Raw genomic sequence first — 16,482 nt, forward strand, 5'->3', positions numbered from 1 at the left:
GTACTTTAGGACAGTAATGTAGGTTATTTTTCAACATTTCCTGTTTGACACATAACCATATAAGATATGTCAGAAGCTTGATTCAGCTGAGGTGATGTATACCAGCCCTTTCTTTAGGGAGAACAAAGCCATGAGGCACAATCTTTCAAGGTCTGGGGGGAGGGGGGCAATGAAAGGCTTGGTGTGGGCTGTTAATTGTGATACATTGCTTCTGTCCTCTGGAAACATGTTCTGAATGTCTTACACTATTAATCATTCTTTTATTTGCTCAGCATACATCACCTCAGAAATAAAAAGTGATCCAAAGTCACAGATGAAGAATACTTCTCATACTGAAGTGGAATATCAATAGGTAAGCCACTCCTGAGTCTGCTGTTGTAACAGGAACAATTACAAGTTCCACAGCCATAATAGCTACAACCTAGTCAGAAATAAGTGTAGTCATGTGAGTAGCCAGGCACTCATTTAGTAGTTAGGTTTGCTGGCTTAGGCATAACTTTGTGAAAATATGGGTCTACTGATTCTACACTCCTCAAAGTTACGTGCCGGAATATGGAGACTTGTGGAAATCAGGTTCTACTTTGCTGATTTACACCTTGCTGCAAGGTCTGTGCATCAGAACTTAGGTGTCCTAAGAAAAAGTTGTTTAAAATATTAAGTACAAAATGTTAAAAATATTCTAGGAGAAAATGATTCGTGCAGAAATGCTTCTAATCCTATTTTTTCCCCTCTGTAAATTACAATTTTTTTTGTATCCAGTTCTCTTCAAATGAAAATCTAAGGGATTTATGATTTGGTCTCCAAGCCTAAGTGTGTACAGTAATTCTAGGTTTATAAGCATGATCTACCTTTGGCTTTTCTTTTCTTTTTTTTTTTTTTTCTTCCCCCCATCTGTTATTATTACTATTAATTATTGTTATTAAATTGTTTATTCATTTATTTAACAAGTGCTGGGCTCGTGCTTGTGCAGGACATTAGTAAGCAGAAGGTACATCAAACAACAATCATCTACTGAGAAAGTACTGTAGGTTAAAGTCGTGATATTAAGACACTTTCTATTTCTACCCAGTATGAAGTCAGGCCACTTCTATGAACCTACTTATTAACACTACTTCTATGTATATGTAAACATCTAATGTAACAAAAGAATCCCAATTCTTAGCCACTGAAATTCGTGATTATCTGTAACAGTGGTTCCAAGCTTTCTAGATCAGCAGCTCACCTGTGATTGAAAACTATTTACCACAACATTTCTCCTGCTATTTACGGGAAGGATAGAGGTAAGACCTCCTGTGTGTGTGTACTGTGTAGATCATTTGTGCAAGTGCAGTAGGTGTCTGGACTCTCTGTGCAAAACAAACATACTGTACATACCCAGCAAAATTTCTCCATCCTGGGAGTGCCTTATAAGATATGAAAGGCATGATGCACCTGAACTGCAGCTTGCTCTTAAAGGACCTCTGGGAATTAAGATGATCAGGCAACTGTAATCAGGCCATCAGCTGCAGTATAAGTACAACAACAAAGAGCTGGTCAAGAAGAATAATGGCAATGGAAGTTGTGGAATTTACAGCCTTCATAAAATCTGTACACTACATAGCCAGGGAACAAAAAATGTATCATCAATTTGTTTGTAACTGAAGCACAAATCTCTCCTTAGCTGCTTGTTTTGCTGTTGTGTACTCATCACTGCAGCAGTATTTTCACTGCAACAACACATTCTCCCATGCTCCTGCATGATGCACTATGTATGTAAAATTATGTATGCTACATGTTTCATAAAATTTGGGTGAAGTCTTGATGAAAAATACATAGTTCTTCTTGGGACAGCTAATGAAACTTCATCTCACCAGTTCCTAGCCACATGGGACTGATCTACTCCTTACTGAAAATCATTAACAGAGTTCCATGGTGATGAAATTAAGGCATGTGGTTTTGACTGCCAGTTTGCACATAAAAATAACTGATATCTTATTGATTTAAGAACATAGCCCTGTTGATAAAACATTACATTGTAATTTCAGACTGAGATCTTTCTTTTCTTGGCCATGGGCATTCTGTGTCAGGAGCCAGTGACTTCACTTCCCAAAGATTGTCTTCCTTCTCTCCTTTCCTTCCTGCATTTGACTGTTGACTCAGGACACAGACTCTTTTAGTTGAAATATTTCATATACATCTCTCTTTTAATACATGTCTGGTCTTGATTAGAGTTTCTAGATACTAACATACTGTAAATAAATAATACAAGGAAAAGTTAGGATTGAATTGATTACAGTTTATAAAACCATTTTTGTGAATAAATGTTGCCAGCATCAACAAGAGGTAGCAGTGCCAAATCCATCAAAGTACTGACATTAATTAGAAGCAGATATTTTTCTTAATTTCTTGAAAGAGAGAACCATGGCTTATTACATATTTTGTATCAAATGTACAGCATATCTGTTTTCTTTATGAAATCATCAGATAAGCACAAGATGTGAGCAACGTTGAAAAAATACATTGAATGTATTTAAATTAACTATTATTGAATAAAATAACAAGATCAGAGATGGAATGGCTGATCAAGTTCTGGCCCCTTGGAAATATAAAAATCAGTTTAGTACAGAATTTAAGATTAGCCAGTAGCTTGGGGTATTGGTAATGTTAACTGCTATGAATCCTGTTAAATGTTGGCAGTCATCTGAATTTTTACACAGGCTAAACGGTAAAGAGCATTATGCATTTATTTTATCCAAGCTTGAGCTAAACAGAAATTCTTATTTAGTGAAGTTCAACTCCTTGTAGGACAATGGGAGATGACAGTGGGAAAAAATGGTGGGCTGGAGTTTTGTGTGTTTCTGTGCCCTTCTGTGTGACTGTTTATCTGTTCATATTGGCTCCTTGGGAAGGAAATAACTGTCAAAGGACAAGGAGGGTTTATCATCAAGAATAAAAATAATTATTTAAAAATATCAAAGAACTCTTTTTTAAATTAAAAATCATTTAAACATGCTCACATTGACACAGAACATGCTTATGCTTTCCTTAAAACCGGGTACAACTTTTCAGCATCTGTCTGTGTGAATCTCACACAGCAGAAAGGAGAGACAAGATCACACTTTCATCCAGCCAAGAGCAGATCTTAATTTTTTAGGTAACAGCTGGCTCATCTGGCACATGGGATCAGAGCAAAACCTCCATTTTGTTCAAAAGAGGGAGGTAAAGTGTGAGAATAGAGAAAATACCTCTTTGTGGGTTTCCTGTGCTCACAGGAGCCTTCCCAAGGTATAAACCTTCAATACCTCACCTTCCTCCACTTCCCTAACCAGACATGGAATGAGGTAACTTGAAAGGTTTATCCCATCTGAGTAGATTCTTGTGTTGCAACATCTGAGATCTGAACAGAGCTCCAAAATGCTGTTTTGACAAAAGTCTTTTAAAGTAAGCCACTTTCTCACAAATACTGTTACAAATTAGAGAAAACTCAATTCACAAGACCTTTGAGAAAAACAGGACACTGAGAAGCTCTTCTGACAGCAAGAGTGAGCTTTGTGTATTTTGTTAACCTTTCAACATATTGGTTACAAGATTTGCTGTAGCCACTCTGACCAATTACAAAACAAAACAGTACCACAGTAAAACTGTCTGCCAAGTGTTGTGAAATATAGAAATGGAAGAGCCAAACCCACAAAGATCCCTTAGGCAATACAACCTCCAGGACAGACAGGTACGCAGACATCTGGAAATTTGAGGAAACACACCTTTAAATTTAATGAGTTTATGACCTGATTTTTTAAAAAAATGCAGAATAGTGGAATATTTTCAGAGTAATCAGTCTTCATGACATAAAGGGATTATAAATACAAATCAAAAGAAATCAAAGTATAGTTGGAATGAATTAAAATATTTTTCAGTTCAACCTGAAAATTTGCTCAGTAGCTTCACCCTTAAAATGAATGAATGATAATTAATTCTATTTAGATGTATTGGAAGTTTGGATTCATAAATAGTAATAATCATTATATTGCCATACATTGAATATATTTCTCTTCTATTTGAGTGAATTGTCCAGTTGTTAGTCTGAAAAAAACAAATCAATCCAGAAGTCTTTTTAGCCCTAATCTGTAGAAAGTTTTATCTCTTCTTCACTGAACCATAATCACTGAAGAACTGTCCACACTTGTGAATACAAGTGGACAAAATACTATAATCCTTTTTTCCATACAAACATGTTCTCCCTGTAGAGAAACTCAGTTCAAACTCACCATTAGATTGAATCCATTGGATTAGACACTTTAAAATGGGCCAAATTACTTACCATAGGGAAAACCTGAAATGTTAGTCATTGCAGTAACAGAAACACTAAACAAAACTAAATACTCTTACTGTGTTGGGCAATGAGGAATTTTTAAAAAGTCTCAGTGTTTACTCAGAGCTGTTGAATGTTAGCATAAACAAACAAACAAACCAAAAGCAATTGTGTTTCAAGTTAGTGTATTTTTGACAACAATGATTTTAAGTAGGACTTTGTACAGATAAATAAATATGGGTGGTGTTTCAGTGACCTCCCTGTGGTCAGTCCTAAAGTGGACAGGTTTCATATCCTCTGGGGAAGTAATCAAGAATTAGTCAGCATAAACAAATTTACATCAGAGAAGCTAGTTCAATATACTGTAATAAATGTAATTTTTCTTAGATCTTAAAATTTTTTAAGACTGTAGATAAAAACCCCGTGAAATGAATCAAAAAATGTTTTAAGTAAGGCTGTGACCCAACATTCGCTGAGAACTACTCAACTTTTTCTGTTTGTGTGCATACAAAACTGTAAAACAATCATTTATCTTATTCTCAGAAAAATGTAACATATGAAAGATAATTAAATTTCTTCCTCTTATAATTAAATTTGTCAATCTAAAATATCCACTCCTGACTTGTTGCTAAAATAGAGTCTATGAAAGAAGTTGCTCACTTCAGTTGCATGGTCTTTTTCTAAATGCAGATAATCATATTCAGCTAGGCTAAATGGAAACACAACAATTCTTGATCTTTCTATGAAGGAGTTACCTGGAATAATTTGTTTTTTGTATCTTACTTGTCAATTGTCAACAAAGACAGTGATAGCATTAATTGCCTTATCATGCTTGCTTACTCCTGCTGGAAGATTTTACATTCCATTAGAGTCCACAAGCCTTGGCACAGATTTCTGGGGTTTTTTATATGAGATTATGAATACTGGTAAACTGCTTGTCAGGAAAAGTATAATGTTACCATATTTCATCCTGTTTAACAGGCTTGTTGTTGCTTTAGATTCACTGTGGGTTATGTTAAAGATGATAAAAGAAGCATTTCAATTACAGCTTGAACTCAAGCCACTTCTTCCTTGAGGTACACTGCAAAACATTCACAGCTTAAATGTAAATGTAAAATTTGTGAATTACCTTAAAATATCTTCTCTCTAAGCATAAAATACAACACACATTATTTACTCTGTAAGTCCATCAGGTTGAGTATTGAAACAGCACTCTGGTGATTCAACTGATGCGACAGGAAATATTTTTCCTGTACTGTTCTTTGGCATAATAGAAGTACTATTTGGGGTTGTTTGGTTTTAATTTACTCTGTTATTTGGACCTGTTACCGGTCTCATTGAATTCTCTGCTAATTTCACAGTGATTTCAATCATACGACATTGGGTCCTCATATAAGAATACCATTATGTAACGGTATAATGATGCACACTTCCATTGTAAATAATAATATGGGGGAAGAGAGGACTTCTATTTTCTGAAATTTTAGATAGATCAAAAATATTAAAGCTTGAAAGCAAACATGTATTGTTTTAATCAAACAGTCTACAGAAATATAATGAAAAAAATTTAGAATGTGCATTGACAACCTTCTCATTTCATTTTATTTCTGAGGGTTTTCTGAAGAGTCACAAGGTAAGCAAGGACTGAAATTTGAATGGGCAGTAATCCATGAAATAAAGTAACTGTCTTTTCTTCTGTCCTCCATGAGGAGTGGTGCATTCATAAAATGCAGCCAAAGCATTCTGCTTTGGTTAAGTGATAATATATGGAAAGCGACTGTTCAAATATAAGGGAGACCCTGCAAGAAGCTTGTTGACAAAGTACACCTCAACCAGACTTACTTTCAGTGTCTCTTTTCAGTATTTCAGTACACCACAAGGTAGTGGCTCCTCAGCAGGAAGCTGGGAATGAAGAGACCATAACTGGATGGCTTCACTACCACTAGCAATGGCACATCTCTTCTGCTCCGAACTGAAAAGCAACCATTCTATTGCACTGAGAGTTTATGGGTTTGAAGATGTCTGTTACACTTCAGGTGGAATCAATATTTGCCTATATCTGTGAAAAGGAACTTGGGTATACAATTTAAGGAGATGTTCACTCAGTTGTTATCAGGATATCGCTGGCAGTTGAACTCATGTTCTCTCACTAGTTGCATGCAGATAATTGCAAAGAAGATGAGGAATGACCAGCAGCCTTTGGTGGGATTCATTAAAGATTGGACATCAGGACAACTGCAGTGAAGTCAGGAAGCCCAGTATAATAAGAAGAGATTAATATTTAATCTAACATATTCACTTGGCCAAGTGAGGTAAGCAGATGTTTTTTTTCTTAATTGATGCATTTCATACAAATTCCATGGAAAGCTTCTAGTTTATACAGTAGGAAAGCTTGCAGAAAAAACACACTAATAAGAACTTCTTGATATCTCTTGTAAATAGCAAAGCAAGAAATGAAGAATCCCCAAACCTGCTTCCTTTTACTTTTGAAGTCTAATGGATGATTTCTTTTGAAGAAAACTAAACAACATTTTGCAACCAAATCTTTTGGCATAAGAAAGATTTTACATCCCCTCATATACATTAAAAATCAGAAATTTGTGAATGATGATTACTTTCCTTGTTTGCAGTATTTATAATCTTGTAAAATTTTGAATATCTCTTGGAATTAGCAGTAAAGGAAAGAATTTCAGAAATTACAAATAAATATAAATTTTAAAAACTGAAACCCCCCAAACCTCAATGAATTTTCAGAAACATTTTGAAAATTCATTATTTTGAAAGTGAATTTGAAAGTGAACAAATAATATAGGTCGAATTGTAAAGACTTGAAAGAATGAATCAAAAAAATCTTAAGCATTTGCTCTGACTCTACTATTCATGACAAGCATCCTAGAATTAACATAAGATCTTCAGGATGGAGCAAAGTAACAGCTGGAAAAATCTTGGAACACTGAAATAGTTCTTTCTCATTGCTTAAGGATTTTAATTTATTTGCCATTGATGTCTGGAACTGTACAACTAACCTTCTTAGCTGATGTACAGATATTCTATAATGTAATAGATCATTTCTTATATTAGTATGACTACAACGACTTGAATTATAGATGAATATCCAACCAACATCTGGTCTAAGTGATACATAGAACTGTATTTTATAACCCACACAGTACTTTCTGCTGCTAATACCTATTAAGTTACATTTTCTGGCAGGCAGATTATATTTAGTTTTAGATTACTTCATAACCTTAATATGTGTTCTCAGTTTTCTTCACTATCGACACTGGGAAAAAAATGCTTATATTCTAAGTCTCATTTTCATCACCTAACACTTCCTTTAAGTTTCATTGTGTATTTAATCTTATAGGGCATATGGCTTAGTTACAAAAAAAATAACATTGTTACCTTTTCTTGATGATCTTGCCAACACTGATTATTCAAAATTCAGATTTTTTTACCCTAAGTAACATTATGTGTTCCTGCATATACATATAGTGAAAAGCATAAGTAGTTCCTTCAGTACTAAAAGACATATCAGCAGGTTCAGGATAATGAGGCTGATTCAGTAAGACTAGACCTTCAAGCTACATTTTCCATTCAATGAATACACATTCTCCTTAAAACTACAATGACACATGCATGAATGAACAGCAATGAGGTGGTTAATTCGCTAGGAAAAGAAAGAACAGCTGTGGGCAGCTTATGAAAAACTATGTTTGACCTGTCCATCATGAAGACATTTGTTCTTTAGTGCTGCAGGTGGCAGAGTTACTAAGAAAATCAACTTAATTCAACACAATCTTTGGAGTGACTTGTTTTCTTGATAGTTTTCTGAACAGTGTACCTCTATGTCAAGTCATGATGGTTGCTGCAATACTTAAAGATCCTGACTGGGAACCAAAAGTTCATTGCAAAGAAGAGCATTGTGAAGGAGACATAATGCTCAGCATCTTTTAGCATATGCAAATACAAACTAGAATGTAAGATTAGGACACAATTGAAAGAAGCATTTCACCATTATAGAAAATAGTACCAATAAACACACTGTTGTTACTAGTTCTAAACCATTATCCTTACTTTCTAATAGCTAAATCTACCAAAAGGCTTTTGTTGATACACACTTTCTGTAAGTTTAAAAATTACTTACAGATTTAATTTTCTTTATCTTGTATTTCACTGAAATTTTGGTCATGCTTACTACATTTAAACAGTTAGTCTGCAGGTCCTCAAGCCGAATTCCTATGAAAATCAGTGGTATTATAGCAGAAAATAACATGGTCAGTTAAACACTGTGGGAACATCTTTCAGTTATTCATAGCTGCTGAAAATGTATGCTTGAGGAGCTCACATAATTCAGACAAGCAAAAAGCAAAATATAATTTTAATTGACCATGAGACAGGAAGAAGTAATATGTTCCCTTAACTCCTTTCTTAGAAGTGGCCTCAAGAGGCAGCAGAGACACCTGACAGATCTTTTATGTTCTACCTGCTGCTGACTATTTGACTCCTTTCTCAATCTGCACACCTATAAAGACCCACTCACACCAGTAGCAGGGAGAGACAGAATATACAATGCAGGCATTGGAATATGAAGCCAGGACATAAGTTGTGTAGGCTGCTGAATCTCTATTCTTTTAGATCAATGACTATTACCTTTCAGATGTCTTCAGGGACTCCCAACAGGGGTCCATGCACCTCTCTGTGAGTTATCAGTGTAGTGTGGCCTTAATGTATCTGGTCACAAACAGAGGAAGATATTGGGTTAGCTGAGAATGATGGCAAAACTGTGAAATTTCGTATAGTAACTATACTTGCTTGCCTCTCAAACATGAGAATTATGTGAGTTATAATTTGGTTGAAAACATTAAACAGAGAAAAAAATTTGTTTGAAGGTTTTTTTTCTTGACCAGTTTTGGATACAACACACAAAAAAATCTATTTTAAGTGAAATTTAATTTAAGGAAATTAATTTAGTGCTCTTTTTCTCCATGAAGCAACCATGCCAAGAGAAATATTCTTAGTGGTCCAGGGCTAGACAATTGGTAGACTTAACCTGAAATACATATAGAGACATAAAAAGTCTGGTTTCAGCCAGATGAGCACAGTTCAGTTTATTGTTGTGTTTACTATTTTAACACCCAAGGGAAAATACAGAAGATAGTCTGTATCTGCACATTATTCCAATGTGCAAGATGCCTGCCCTAAAGAATTTATCATATAAGTAGACCTGACAGAAATAGCCATTAAATATATGTCATAAAGTAACTTTAAGAGGTCTACTTTTTCCTAGGTATAACACACTTGATAATGTGTCTGTCCTCTAAAAATGAAGTTTTACATTTTGTTTAGAGAAATGACTTTGCACATTTTCTCTCTTTCCAATAAAATATTTTTGTTTTGCTGCTACTTCCAGGGTTTTGCTCTAGGTATTGAATTATGTTTGTTGGTTTTTTTGAGCTGTAACTCTGAAAGGAAAATACATCAAAAATCAGCATAAAGGGGAACTGATTGAGTGCTATAGTTGCTGGCATACATTCAAATATGAAATGTGCTTAAAGCTTGAAAATTATTGCAATTTCATTTTAGTGATATGCACAGAACTGGTAATGATGGGGTTAAAATAGAAAAAAACCCATAAATGTAGGTAATAGAAACGTGCTGTTTTCACACAGGTGATAATGAAAATTCTTTAGACCTCCACAGGTGTAATTTAGTCAATTAGAGCACAAATTGAACAATTTCCTTATTGTTAAAGCAAATAACTAATATTATGTCTGTCCCATCAGTTGAAGAAAGAAACATATAATTATCAGCTCATCAACCTATGGGCAATTTACCAAGCCTAAAATAAACAGGTTGTAATTCTCTGTATTCTAATAGTGACCAAGTTATAAATAACTTCTTTTGTATGAGTAATGGGCCGTCATTTGTAAATGACAGTCTGGACAACTCTAGGATTACCCTTCCTTATTCAAATGTAGACACAAACAAATTGCTTAGAATCTAAGTAAATGCAAAGATTAAAATAGTGTGAGAAGCTTTTCTTTTCAACTACAGATGTTAATCACAGGTAAACAAAGATCTTATGAAAACCTGATCTGCTATGTATCAGGTTTAAAGAGACGAAAAAGAGCATTACCAGATATCTTTTTGTTTTCTCAAGATACCTGTTTAATCTTTTTTACTTTATTTATTGTTTTCTTCAGATGGGGAAAGAGAAGAGGCTTTATCTCATATACATGGATTTATTTGGTCTCTGGGACCACTGGTATAACCACATATCCATTATGTCTGTTGGTTATGTTTCATGGAGTTCACATGTCTGTGGCCAAATAATGTATCCCTTTCCTGCATATGCCTGTTCTATGTTGGTTATAATTGAGTGTTGAAATTTTCTTGTCATGTTGCTGTTTATAAAACAGTCCCATAAATATCACAGAGTATATCGTATGATCTGTCATACCATATAAAAAGTAGGTTTCTTCTCACCTTACGTTAAAAATCTATGGTACAGAGTCCTTTGCCATCCAATCATCTTTCATTTCCGGGGGAAGAAATAAGCCTCTGTGAGCTGCAATGATCAGAGAATTCAAGATGCAATGAAGGAACATATAGAATCTATTAGAAGCTGATAAAGCTGTCTGTTCAACTGTTATACAGGCCTGTTAAAAGCTAGAACACACATAGCTCCAACATTTTATAAGATGCAAGCATCATGGTACAACATTCAGTTGTGCATAGAAATCTGGGCTCCACACTACCAAGGTCATGAAGTTACATTGAAGAACCCCAGTTTCTTCACTCCCTGTGCCAGTGCCGTTTCCCTTTGCTGGATAACGCAGAGAAGCGTGTTTGCACAGTAGTGCAAAAAACCTACCATGAGTGGAGAATCCAGGTTAGAAGTTCATGCTCTTTTATTGATTTGGTATGCTATTTTAAGAAGCTAATAATGGGTATGTTTTCAAAGCTGCTAGGCACTTTGTTTGCCACACTAGGACTATTAGGAGGTAGTGGATGCTCTTTAAAAATCAGGGACTTGGACCCAAATCCTTTCTCAGTTATTTTGGTGCAGTCTCACATACATCAGTAAAAGTCATAATCAAACAGAGAATTACTAAAAGAAAAGAAAGAAGAGAGGCTAAATGGGTGAAAGGTCTCTACTTTTCATCAATTCTAGTGAAAATGGCGCATGCTGCCATATCCTGTAATACAGCTCTTCAGCATGCTTCAAATCAAGACAGAACTAAGCTGAAGCCTGATCATAATTACTCCTTATTTCTTTCTGGAACCTTGTATTCACAAGTCTCCAAACATCTTGCCAATTAACAAAGAGAGGAATTGAAGATGGAATTTGGAGACAACAAAATTCAGGTACCTATATGTCAACAAGGTATCTAAGCTCCTGTTATCATCACTGAAGCTCTAGTCAATACAGTCACTGGGCTGGTAGAGTTATTTAGATCGCCCTGAAACAGAGACCTACATTGGCCCAGACTATCTATTGTACAAAACCCATGCTGTTTATTTACTGAAAGGTATGAAAGCTACTGCCTGTATCTTCAGCACAACTGGATCCTGAAGACAAAACAACCAAACCCCTTACATAAATGGGAACAGCTGTGATGTTGCATATGTTGGATGATGATGGTGAGTTTTTAAATCAACTAGTTCTGTATGGATATTGAAATGGCAAGCTAATGAAATGAATGAAAGCACAGGTTAACAGAATGGCACACAGCTTCATTTACACTTCAGTTCACCTAAAGATATTTTAACTACCTACTCACATTAAGTAACTAATTGCAAGTCCCAATCTACCTCATTGGCAATTCATTTGAAATGCAAGTCGGTAGTGCATGCTTTACTATTCACTAGAAAACAAGGAAGCATTAATCTTGCTTTATTTGTACCTGTGAGATCTCATGCCAACATTTTCAAGTGTAAAAACTCATGGCATATAAATTAAGCTTAGCAGAAATAGAAAGCCACCTTTTGATGAAAATTTGACGTTTCCCATACATCCTGGTCCCCAGGCAGTTTGTATTATTTCTTTGTCTCAGTGAAGAGCCTTAAATAACTGTATTTTGAACAAGAGTTTTCAGATGAATTTATGCTTAAAATACGGAATGTTGAGGATGTCCATTTCAAATGGTTATATGTTGAAAAATGATGTTGTCACGTTTACTACCATTCTGATACTAGCTGTTCTTAAGCTGAACCTGCAAAGGCTTAAACAGAGCAAGAACAGAGGGAAGTGAGGAGAAATTTATTGTCATTAGTGTTCTTTACATTTTTTGAAAGCAAAAAATTGTATCTTTTTATTTCTTGAGCACTGTGAAGACAGAGTTTTAAAAATAGTATGTTAAACTCGTCCTTCAAACAACTCATGCATTCACAGAGTAGATATTTTAATAGATTTATTTAACTATCCTGTAGTATAAAATGAAGGATCACTAACTGCCCTTTATTGTAACTCTATTAATATTCTTCATGGCAATAATTAATTTGATCATATTGATTTTCCTACAGTTACGCTGCTCTTTCCTCACCTGTGGCAGGAAAGATGTGTCCTTTATCCTAAAAATGTCGAAAATGTTGCATGACTGGTTTCTCACACAAGTAATTGCTCATCAGAGATATTTTATATATCTCCAATTCATAGGACAGTGAAATAGAGGCCTAAGAGTAAAAAAACTCTGGAATAGTTTTTATCTTTTCTTTGTGTTCTATAATTTTTGCTCTAGTGTCAGAATAAATTGCCAATGTTTAAAATAAAGGTGTGTAGAAAAACAAATTTTCTTCCCCTGTAACAGTAATTAAAACAGTGGAAACGCAAAACAAACAATAACGTAAAGAAGCCTTGGGCAGCATGTAGACTAATAATTAATTTTATTTAGGTTCAGTTTCTCTGGTGTGTGACTACCATGGGTAATACATTCAAAGGCAGCTCTTGTCTTGCAGTTTGAATAGTTAAGAAATTAAGAACTTGGATAGTGTCCCATCCACCACTTTTCTCAACTTTTTTTTTAGTGCTTTTTGTTTGATACAGTTTTGCAGATTTTGCTTGCAGACAAACGTACAAAGAAGCAGGAGTTAGTGAATCTTAGGAATCTTCAGCTTAAGTTCCTATTCAAAACTGTTCTTCCCAGATATCTGCTTTTTAGGGAGCACTTGATTGTTCTATTTCTCTTCATTCTCTTGGTTTATTCTTCACATTTATTTACTTTTTTGTTCTCTGAATTTCTACAGTCTATATCCAAAACATGATGACATCTCCAGTTTTGACAGTGATACTGTGACAATGAATACTTTCTAGTTTGTGAGCTTGTGAACATTCAGATTTTTTTGCAAAAACTAGGAAGATCAATGGAACAATACCAGTAAAGATTTGTAATGACAGTGTATGTTGCAAAGAAACTGAATTTTGCTGTTGAACTTTGATCAAGTTCTACTGGTTATTTGACTGACTCCAGCAGAACTTGTGTTCTTATCTGACAGGTTACTCAACTATTGATTGGCCTCCAGATGTACTTTGTGCCACTGATCACAACCCTTTCAGCTTGACAGTTCAGTCAGTTTTCAGCCCACCTCACCACCCACATATCTAACTCACACTTAATTTGCTTGTCAATTAAGATATTATGGTAGACAGTTTTGAAAATTGAAACCCTTACTAAACTCAAGACAAACACCCACTGCTCTACACTTGTCCACCAATAGTCATTTTGTCACAGAAGAATAGGACATTGGTCAGGCATAATTTCTACTTTCTAAATCCCTGTTGACTGTTCCAAATCACCTTCTTGACCTTAATAAATTTGGAAATGGTTTCCAGATCTATATGCTCCATCACCTTCCCTGGGATAAAGGTGAAGATAACCAGCTTGTAGTTCTCCAGATGCTCCTTCTTGCCCTTCTTGAAGTTAAGAGTGACCTTGCATTCTTCAGGAATCTGCTCAGACCACCATGACCTTTTAAAGATAATCAAGAGGGGCTACTGAATGGTATTGTCCAACTCCTCAAGGACTTGTGTATGTCTGGTCTAGTTTTGTTCAAATTCTTGTCCAGGCCTCCAGGACTATACCGGTTTCTTCTTTGCTCTTTTCTACACAGTCAGCTCAGAAGATCACATTGCTTTTCCCTCATTGCTAAAAATTGTATTTGGTCATAAAAATTCTTCTTTCAGGCAACACATTGCACTGTGTGCCTCTTGTTATGACCTCCAAATTCATTGTCTATTAATCAGATCTAATTGTTTTACATCAGAACTATCTGTATTTAAGCAGGTATCACAAAGAGCTAAGAACCTGAGCTCCACATCAGCACTGTTTTAAAAAAATCAGGTTATTTAATATCAACATATGCCTTACTCCATTTTCATCTTCACATATTTAACTAAGTTATTATTGCTATTATTAACTGTGGCAGGGCAGAAAGAGAGTTAGAAGCTCTGAGTTCCCAGATGCTAAGAAGAGTGACAGCAACATAAATCATCATTACTATACCAAGAACTCACAGTCAAACAGAGGCATCAGCACAAGAGTATTCAGACAACTAGCAACCAAGGGACCACCAAATATGTAACCACAATAACACAAGAAGCTTGCATCCAAGACAAAATCAATTATTCAGGTATTCAGACTACACAGTTAATATAGATCTCTGGTTTGTAGTTGGGTCTAAATGAATGCATTTCCTGGAATTTATGGTAAAAGGCTATCTGTTCCAGGCCACTTTTAAAACTTAATATGGAAAGACAGTTTTTCCCTCCTACTAAGCCAAATCATATATTTGATTTCGTAAGAGACCTCCTACCTGTTTTTTGAAACATTCCTTTGAAGTTTTCTGGTGGCTGGTAGTGATCATCCTTTGGATTAAACATTTTTTACCAATGTCTTTTACTGATGATGAGAAATGTCTTCTATTAGGGGTACAACTTTGCTCCTCACTGCTCCATCATGTTTGTATAATTATTACCTCTTATTTGAGAAACTATGCCTTCTTACACTATGGTTTGTAATTTTGGATGCCTAATCCTGTCACTGCTAAAATGAATCAAAGCTCTATTGAGTGAATCACCAGGATTATTTCTGATTTGAACAAATCTTGACAGTTACTGCTTTACATGCCTAATCTGATTCATTTGCTCTACTTTGGTTACACATGCTCAATTAGAAATAAAGAAAGAAACAAACCAGTAAAACTAACCATTTAATATGTGGAGTATTCCTTCAGAGCTGTGGTAGGCCTTAATGAGGTATTTTTCTAGAGCCGTGGTGGGCCTTGCACTCAGTGTCTTTTACAAATAACTCTGGATTAGACAAAAGCAAAAGTGATAGAAAATAGAGCCCCCAATAACAGAATGTACTTTTATGTGTATATTGCCTTAGTAAAACATGATCACACTAGCAACAGAAGCATGCTCTTGACATGATCAGTTTGATTTTGATAGCCTCAGGATTCACAGGATATGCTTGTAAATTGTGAAGCCTCAGGATCAGGTGATAACCTCAGTCATAAAATCCTGGTGTCCAGTGAAACCCTTTCAACATTCTTGCTCTTCCCTATAAATGAAGATTATATATAGGCAGATATAACTAAAACTTTTTCTGTTCTCTGAACTAATTAAAAACTTTCCTGAAGAATATTTTGTAGGAAATCAGGTAGTACGATATTTTCTGACGGCATAAAGAAGAAAAATATGTAATATTATTATAGTAAGTAAATAAATTGCTTAGTATGCATGAATATAGATCTTTACTCATATTGATTAATATACTACCCTGTGAAGCAGCTTTATTGATTAATGGGAATATAAATGGGAAAGCACAGTGTTTTAATTAAATTAGAAAGCAAGGGACACAGAAAATTAAAATGCATAAAAAAGGTCTTGGATATTTTTATAGTCATTCATCTTTTTCCATGCCTAATCAAAACATAACAAGCTAATGTGCCAAGAAGACATAAGATTGATTAACAGCAGTAAAAGGACAGGTAAGTATGTCCAATCTGCCCAGACTTCTTACAGTTGCAAATAACAAATCTCTTCTTGGAGTGAGTGGTTGATCACACTCATTGATATGAATATAACAATGGCTGCATTAGGTCAAATTAAATGTCCACTTCACCTGTTATTCCCATCTCCACTCCGTCTGTGGATGTTAGTGATGTGGTATCAGTAGGTAAGAAGTACC

The 16,482-nt window shown here is 35.1% G+C and overlaps 1 long non-coding RNA gene across 1 annotated transcript in view; it reads right to left on the bottom strand.

The window, feature by feature from the left end:
- The window catches only part of LOC141943182 (uncharacterized), a 76,656-nt gene extending 65,809 nt beyond the window's left edge, over positions 1 to 10,847 (bottom strand). The window contains exons 1-2 of the long non-coding RNA XR_012628874.1: positions 10,778 to 10,847; positions 8,942 to 9,022 (exon numbers count right to left, since the gene is read on the bottom strand). This is a non-coding gene — a long non-coding RNA (uncharacterized LOC141943182). The remainder of the gene's footprint in view (positions 1 to 8,941; positions 9,023 to 10,777) is intronic.
- Positions 10,848 to 16,482: the final 5,635 nt, after the last annotated feature.

The sequence above is a fragment of the Strix uralensis genome, chromosome 1 (assembly GCF_047716275.1).
Source record: "Strix uralensis isolate ZFMK-TIS-50842 chromosome 1, bStrUra1, whole genome shotgun sequence".
In the NCBI taxonomy this organism is placed as follows: domain Eukaryota; kingdom Metazoa; phylum Chordata; class Aves; order Strigiformes; family Strigidae; genus Strix; species Strix uralensis.